This window comes from Carcharhinus amblyrhynchos, chromosome 26 (genome assembly GCF_965287045.1).
Source record: "Carcharhinus amblyrhynchos chromosome 26, sCarAmb.v2.hapA, whole genome shotgun sequence".
NCBI lineage: Eukaryota > Metazoa > Chordata > Chondrichthyes > Carcharhiniformes > Carcharhinidae > Carcharhinus > Carcharhinus amblyrhynchos.
This window is the reverse complement of record NC_137349.1, coordinates 4,454,384-4,462,981: the sequence shown is the minus strand read 5'-3', so window position 1 is coordinate 4,462,981 and position 8,598 is coordinate 4,454,384.

Sequence of the window (8,598 nt, the reverse complement as noted above, 5' to 3'; positions counted from 1 at the left end):
ATTCCTGACTTGGGTCACTGTCTGTGTGGAGTCTGCACGTTCTCCCCGTGTCTGCGTGGGTATCCTCTGGGTGCTCCAGTTTCCTCCCACAGCCCAAAGATGTGCAGGTTAGGTGCATTGGTCATGCTAAATTGCCCCTTTGTGTCCCAGGATACATAGGTTAGAGGGGTTAGTGGGGTATATATGTGGGATTACAGGGATAGGGCCTGGGTGAAATTATTGTCGGTGCAGACTCAATGGACCGAATGGCCTCCTTCTGCACTGTTGGGATTCTATGATTCTATTTTAAAAGACATGGAGGCACTCATCGAGGCAAGGGACAGGGAAACAGAACACTTTTCATCTCAAGTACTGATTGCTACCATTTTCTGAGGTGGAGCAGTTTAAAAGTAAATCTGCCACAACAATGCAGAGTACCTTAACTTTACAGTCCCACTCTCAACTGAATAATTTTTTCACCTCACCTAAAGATCCTCTAATCTCTACATTTGTTTGTCAAATTGATATTGATGGATATGAAATTAAGATGAGTTGTGTAGGCCCTCAGTGTTTGGCAACTGGATGCAGGCTGCTCAATTCAACTAGAATAAAATGGATGAATAGCTTCCTTCTCCACCTTTGCAAGATTTTAAATGGCCTAGAAATGATCACCACTCTTAAGTTTAAATCTTAAAGGGGGTCTGAATTATTGATTTGTGTTGTGCATTGTAAAATGCCTTTGAATATAAAAGTTGTGAGTTACAGCCTCGCTAGAGGACTTGAGCACATAGTCTATGCTGACACTAGGGACAGCTGCATTGTCGGAGATGCTGTCTTATGGGTAAAGTACCAAACCAATGCCCCATCTGCCAAGTGGAGCTCTCCCCTTGCCCTACCCAACACATATCCTTCATCCATCACCCAAGCATATAACCAATCTTTCCATTGCTGTTTGTCAAACCTTACTGTGTGCAAATTAACAGCAGTTTTTTATTCATATAACACCATTTTCTGCCTTCTAGACAGTAATTTATTAGCAGCTGAGCACTCATGGGGCACACTGTGGACATAGTTATAGAGGTTTACAGCATGGAAACCAGCCCTTTGGCCTAACTTGTCCATGCCACCCTTTTTCTAATCACTAAGCTAGTCATGAAAGTTGCTATATAAATGTAAGTTCTTTAAATTCTTTCTCCCTGGATTTCTACTCTATTCACATTCCAAACAAATTCTCCCATCCCGCCTTGCCACTGAAGTTTTAGCGGGTGCGTTGCGGACAACACGAAACCCCATTGACAGTTGACGGGAATTTCTGACTTTTAGACCAGCACAGCTGGACAAATCTGCCCACACTCTTTCTAAATAACAAAACTGAATTTTCGAAGCAGTAATAAGACTGAACAACTCTGGCCATAGCATGTTCCTGGCACTAGAACTTTGGTTGTAAAACAGTTCTCATTAATACTTAACAATAAAATTACTTTTGCAGTAACTGAAAAATACAAGCACTAGGGAGCACATGGCAAGTGTCAGCAGCTTCCAAATGGACCAGATAGATCTCTCCCACACTGCCTGGTAGACTTCAGATAACGGACGTGTTTCATTTTTACCTGGAACAATTTTTCAATGTCATTCTTCTTCCTCTTAGCTCTCTCCAGGAGGTGAGGTTGCAATATGTAAAAACACCACCAGGCTTCAGCAATCGCAAGGCATGGCCCTGAAAGAGAAGCAATTTAACAATTGCAGCTTGATCTAGCTGAAATTTCTCCTTGTGTCCTTCCAGACTCATCTGATACATTAAACTAGCCAAACCTCCCCACAGCTGAGCACAAAGTGAGTCCACATCAATTGCAATATTAAGATTGTAAGGAGTTAACTGTATCCAGATGGAGGGAACGAGGAGAAAACGGGATGAAGCATGGCCGAGAGTAATTAATACAGGGTGGGGAGGACAGGATGGAAAAGAATGAGGAGAATCGGAATGTGGAGAGTGGTGGGATGATCACGGAGACAAGAACATTCGTAGATATCCACTTAAATGATCTGGGAGGGAACAATATGGACATTGGCTGCTCAAGTAGCAAAGGGGGGACAATTGCAACAGGTGGGGGAATATTTTCTTGTGGAGAGGGGGCGCTTAAGAACATATCTTAGTTGGGGAATGGGGAAGGAACTGTACGTTTGGTGGGGATTCAGGAAGGCAACCAAAGACAGGATGAGGCACGGATCAAAATATGACTCCCTGGGCTGAGATAAATAATTATCCAGGGTGGTGAAAGAGAACTGCTGGTTAGGCTGGGAGAAAGGAGTAACCAGTTTTTAGTCTATTTTACAGTTACATTTAATTAAAGTTGGGACAGTTGCTGAATAGGCTGAACATTTGATTAAACAGAAATGCAAATATGTACACAGAAAATATTAGGGTTCCCTTCCTCCAATGCCCGATCCTGAAGGTTAAATAAATAAGCCCAGAAATACACCCAGAAAGCAGGAACACCATCCACAATAAAATGCGAGACCCCATAAATAAAACATTAATTTTTAAAAATGGCATCACTGGCTGACCAGTTTTTATCGCCCAAACCTAGTTGCCCTTGGAGGCCAGTTAGGAGTCAACCACATTGCTGTGGCTCTGGAGTCAGGTATAGGCCAGACCAGGTAAGGACGGCAAATTTCCTTCCCTAAATGACATTAGTGAACCAGATGGTTTTTTCAACAATCGATAATGATTTCATGGTCATCATTAGATTCTTAGAATCATAGAATCCTACAGTGCAGAAAGAGGCCTATCTAATCTGCACCAACCACAATCCCACCTAGGCCATATCCCCAAATCCCTATATATTTGCCCATTAATTCCTCTAACCTATGCATCCCGGGACACTAAGGGGCAATTTAGAATGACCAATCAACCTAGCCCGCACATCTTTGGACTGTGGGAGGAAACCGGAGCACCCGGAGGAAACTGACGCAAACACAGGGAGAACATGCAAACTCCACACAGACAGTGACCAGAGCCAGGATTCGAACCCAGGTCCCTGGAGCTGTGAAGCAGCAGTGCTAACCACTGTGCTACTGTGCTGCCCAGATTTTTTAATTCCAGATTTAAAAAAAATTGAATTCAAACTCTACTGTATGCCGTGGCGGTGTAAGATGTGGTAAATCCACCTTCTTATGGACATTAAGACAATGTGTGGAATACATCTGGCTGAAATACGGACAAACAGAAAATTCTGTGTTTCAAAACACACGGACTTAAAATGACTGCAAACGAGACATCAACAGACAGAGATACACAGCCTTATCAAACCCAACTGGGAGCTGCTTGAGCTAACAAAGGACAATGTGTCATGATCAAAACTAGCCTGTTAGTTATGCAAAAACAGGCCCTCCTAGATCTGGCTCAAAACCAAAAAACAATACTATGCATAACAACATCTATGGACAGTACATATTATAGACTTCAAGTTGTCTGCAAAGTCCAACAGGTTTGGGCCCAGGCTGTGTCATGCATGAATTTTGCACTGCTATGACCTTTGGCCCAACTAGTCCATGCCAACCAGTTTCCTAAACTGAACCAGTCCCATTTGTCTGCAGTTGGCCTATATCCCTCTAAACCTTTCCCATCCATGTACCTCTCCAAATGTCTTTTAAATGTTGTAATCGTACCCACCTCTACCATCTCCTTTGACAGCTCATTCCATACACGCACCACCCTCTGTGTGAAAAAGTTGCCCCTCAGGTCCCTTTCTAAATCTTTCCCTTCTCACCTTAAATCTATGCCCTCTAGTTTTGGGACTCCCCTATCGAGGGGAAAGATTTTGACCATTCATCTTATCTATGCCCCTCATGATTTTATGAATCTCTGTATGGTCATCCCTCATCCTCTTACCTCTATGACTCTATGGCTGGAATCTTACCACCTGATCTGCCACGGAATTGGAGTGGGCGAGCGGCGGACAATGGAAATGTCCATTCCCTTGGGTGGGGTTTCTCGGTTTCAGGATGAACGAGGCCATAAAGCCTTGCTCGATGGAGTGAATGTTCCCGTTCCGCCCACCATGGAAACCGTAGCTGGCAATGGGTGGACCATGGAAAGGTCCGGGATTTTCTGTTTTCAGGGTGAGTGCGGCCAGAAAACTCCGCCCTATAACTTTGACCTTACCCTTCCTGGTACATCAGCGAGAATTCTTCATTTTGATTGGTTAATAAAATACACATTTGATTGTTCACACAGGTTCCAGCTCCCCTGTGGAGGGCAGCTCACTGATTCAAATTTCTAATCACTAAGTTCCAGTGCAAAAGCCTCAAGAAACCATGTGAGTAAACACGAGAGGCTTAGAGTCATAGAGGTTTACAGCATGGAAACAGGCCCTTCGGCCCAACTTGTCCACGCCGCCCTGTTTTTTAACCACCAAGCTAGTCCCATTTGGCATTCATTCATCACCGACTGCAAAATCTGGGCTACTCTCTGCATTTATTTTCATAAAAGCAAATTGGTGTGTGGGCCAAGTTGCTTCTGACAATGGGTCATAAAGAACTTCTGCAAAGCAAAGTGAGAATGAAAAAAAAGGCTCATTGGCTTTCACATTCAGAGTTCAAACATACATCAATAAGTTGCATTTACGTAACACCTTTAATATAGCAAAATACCCGAGACACTACATAAGAACATAAGAACATAAGAAATAGGAGCAGGAGTAGGCCATCTGGCCCTTCGAGCCTGCCCCGCCATTCAATAAGATCATGGCTGATCTGTCGTGGCTCAGTTCCACTTTCCCGCCCTCTCCCCATAACCCTTAATCCCCTCTCTTATCAAGAACCCATCAACCCGCTTCTTAAAAATATTTAGCGAGGCAGCCTCCACCACTTCAACGGGCAGAGAATTCCAGAGATTCACCACCCTTTGAGTGAAGAAGTTCCTCCTCAACTCCGTTCTGAACCGCCCCCCCTTTATCTTGAGGCTGTGCCCCCTAGTCCTACTGTCTTTTTTGAGCGGGAAGAGTCTTTCCACCTCTATCCTATCCATCCCATTCATCATCTTATACGTCTCAATGAGATCTCCCCTCATTCTTCTAAACTCTAACGAGTACAAGCCTAGTTTATTCAGCCTCTCCTCATAGCTCAACCCCCTCAACTCCGGTATCAGCCTAGTAAACCTCCTCTGCACTCCCTCCAAGGCCAAAATATCCTTGCGCAGGTGCGGCGCCCAAAACTGCACACAGTACTCCAGCTGCGGCCTCACCAATGCCCTATACAGCTGCAGCAAGACCTCCCTACTTTTATATTCAATCCCCCTCGCTATGAAGGCCAGCATCCCATTCGCCTTCCTGACCACCTGCTGCACCTGCAGGCTGGGTTTTTGCGACTCATGCACAAGGACCCCGAGGTCCCTCTGCACCGCAAGCAGACAAACATAACTGAAACCAATTTATAGAAGACATTAAGATTAAGATTGAACTAAGAGATAGATTTTAAACTGTGTCGTAAAGAAGGAGAGAGAGGCAAAGTTGTCAAGGGTGGGAACTCCAGACATTAGGAGCTAGATAGCTGAATGTACAGCTGTAGATTGGTCAAAGCATTAACTCTGCTTCTCACTCCACAGATGCTGCCAGATCTGCTGTGTTTATTCAGCGCTTTCCGTTTTTAATTCTGGTTTCCAGCATCTGCAGTATTTTACTTTTGTGACGGGTCAGAGGAAATCACAAACAGATGAAGCCTGAATTGGAGTAACACAGAGACCTGGGAGTGTTATCGGGCTGCAGGAGGTTTTTTTTAAAAGTTAATTTATTAATCACAAGTAAGCTTACATTAACACTGCAATGAACTTCCTGTGAAAATCCCCCCCCGTCACCACACTCAAGTGCTGTTCAGGTACACCGAGGGAGAATTTTGCATGGCCAATTTACCTTCCCTGCACACCTTTGTGAGTGTCAAAGGAAACTGGAGCACCCAGAGGAAACCCACACAGACACAGAAAGAGTGTGCAAACTCCACACAGACAGTGACCCAAACTGGGAATCAAACCCGGGTCCCTGGTCACTGTGAGTTAGCAGTGCTAACCATTGTGTCACTGTGCCGGTTACAAAGATGGGGAAGGATTGACCAAGTTAACGAGAATTTTACATTTGCAATAAAACAGATATAACATCCCAATAGCTTAATGGAGACAATCCTGTGCTCTGCTGAGCCTGACGGACTTACAAGGTCCAAGTTTTGATTGCTAATTTATGCTGATCTCAGTTGCTCAGTGTTGTAGTGATACCTCACTGGTGACTAGAGTCAAGGTTCCAGATTCTGGTCAGTACCCCACGACCCTTGTCGGAAGATGAGTTCCCTATGGATGGGCAAGAGTTACTGCGTCAAGTGGAAAGATTGATGGGTTTGTTGGGAGGGGGGACAGGAGAAGCTGCACACCTGAAATAAAATTGCAAATATCTATATGGCCAATCAAAATACCAGTTCTATATTTTGCATTAGGTGCGAGTCATCTGTCATCATACAGCTCCAGTTTACAAAGCCAACTTCTTAGATTTGAATTTAAGAGAGCCAAGAGCCACGCAAGTTTCTAAGGTTGGAACGACAGTAAGCTGTCTTGGCAGCCCATTTCCAATGCCAATTTCACTGGCAGAGTAAGTAACTCTGCACATGCATTAACTCTGCGTGGCCTTGGCTCTCCCAATGACTGATCTGTGCACCTTGTGTCTGTCCCACTGAAGGTGATTCTTGGCTCATCTTTACTTCCGACTAGGAGTTACAGTTGACATTTGGAACACAACTTTAGCTCAAAGCCCGTTCAATAAAACAGAGCTAAAATAGGGCACTTGTTCTCCAATGACCTGACACATAACCCTTGTGTTCTAAATGCTAGGGACAAGAGCAATTCAGTTCCACCACACTGTACATAGATACAATTTTTAAACACTGCATAATTTCCAACTGCAGGACATGTCGCAATCCTATAAGTAGCATTTGAAAAAAAATGCAAGCTGATTCTGAATTCAAAATTCTGAATTTTTCTTAACTGATCCTTTGGTAATTGTTATGTGTAATTAAGATTCACTTGATCTGAACCACGTGGGCTTGTGCAGATTACTGTTACTGTGTTATTTAGAACACAGGGGTATATGTATTGTATACAGAAAGGCTGGAAGGCAAAAGGGCCACTATAAGCAAACAGTTCTGCTTGTGTTGCAATCAAACAACTTATCAAGAGTTTGCCAAGAAGGAATCATGTGATGTGAGCTTGGGAATGGCTGCGTTTCTGAGAGCTCTAGCGTTACTTATCTTTTAATCCCTTTATTTATCCTGATGTGCAACCCATAATTATCCAATCCTGGAGTGTAAGCTCCATGCTTTGTTCCTGGAAGATCCTCATTAAGTTGGGGTGATGGGGAGCTGAGTAAATTCAAGAAAGTCCTTGTTGACCAAGGTGGGCACAAGACAGCTGGGGTGAGGCCCTGTTTGCGGTGGTGGTTTAGCTGGTGAGAGGACTCACACTCTGTTGTATAAAATCAGATTATGGCTGCCATAGTGAGTGAAGTTGTGGATGATCGTCTTGGCTTCCTGACACAAATCATCAGTGCTCACATTGATGAACTGCGAGATATCTGAGAGAAAATGGATGAAGTAGAGGAAAGAATCCTGTCATGTTCCTCGGTGGATTCTCACCTACAGTCCTTGGGAATCCTGCTGCATGGTATGTTGGACATCCTGGCTAATTTGGGGAGATGGGGCCGGAAAAAGAATGTCCATGCATCTGATCTCCTGAGGGGAGATGAGGATAAATTCCCAGCTGAATTTGCGAACTTGCTGCTATGCTGTCATAACCTCAATTTGAAGCTTGGGTGTATGATGTTAGTGTATCTTTAAGAATTTTTTTTATCATGTTCTCTGCAGTTCTCCCAGCCTCAGTCATTGTTGCCGCGTTGGCTGGAGAAGTCCTTTTATTATTCCTTAAGCAGCTTGAATGGGGTTTGTTTATTTTTACTCTGGGATGTTTTATGACCCTGCATTATTAGGAAGAAGATCATGTGTTTGGACAGTTTTTTTTCCTTCCTAGTGATTTTTGTGTTTCATTTTCTGTTTTGGCTGGCTGCAGTTTGAGTTTAGAAGGGATATTAAGCTGAAAAAAAAAGGTTTCTTCTCTCCTTGGTTTCTGGAAATTCTGCTCGTTAACTGAAAGCAAGGCTTCTTGCCTGCCTGGACTAGAAAATCTGCTGTTATTAGCTTGTCTAGACAGTCTCTCTCCCTGGTGTTCTGCGAAGCTGTTCTGACTTCAGACTTCTCTGAGTGTATTCAGAGGGCTGCTAGAAGTTGCAAGGCTGAAAGGCCAGAGTTTCAATTCTCCAACCAAAGGACTCAGTTCCAGTATCACATGAACATTAGTCTTTGCTGTGTTAAATCTGTGGAATGGATTTTTTGTCTTTAGGAAGTTTTTGTTTGATTGGAACATTTTTTTAGGTATATTTGTCAAGGGTGATATCTTATTGTGGTTATTTTGTTTTTGTTTGTAATTGATAAACACTATTGCTAATTTTCTTACTATACATGGTAACTATATCCTTAAATAAACTTTGTTTGATAAAAGCTCCCTAGTGGGTCGTTTGAATCATACCT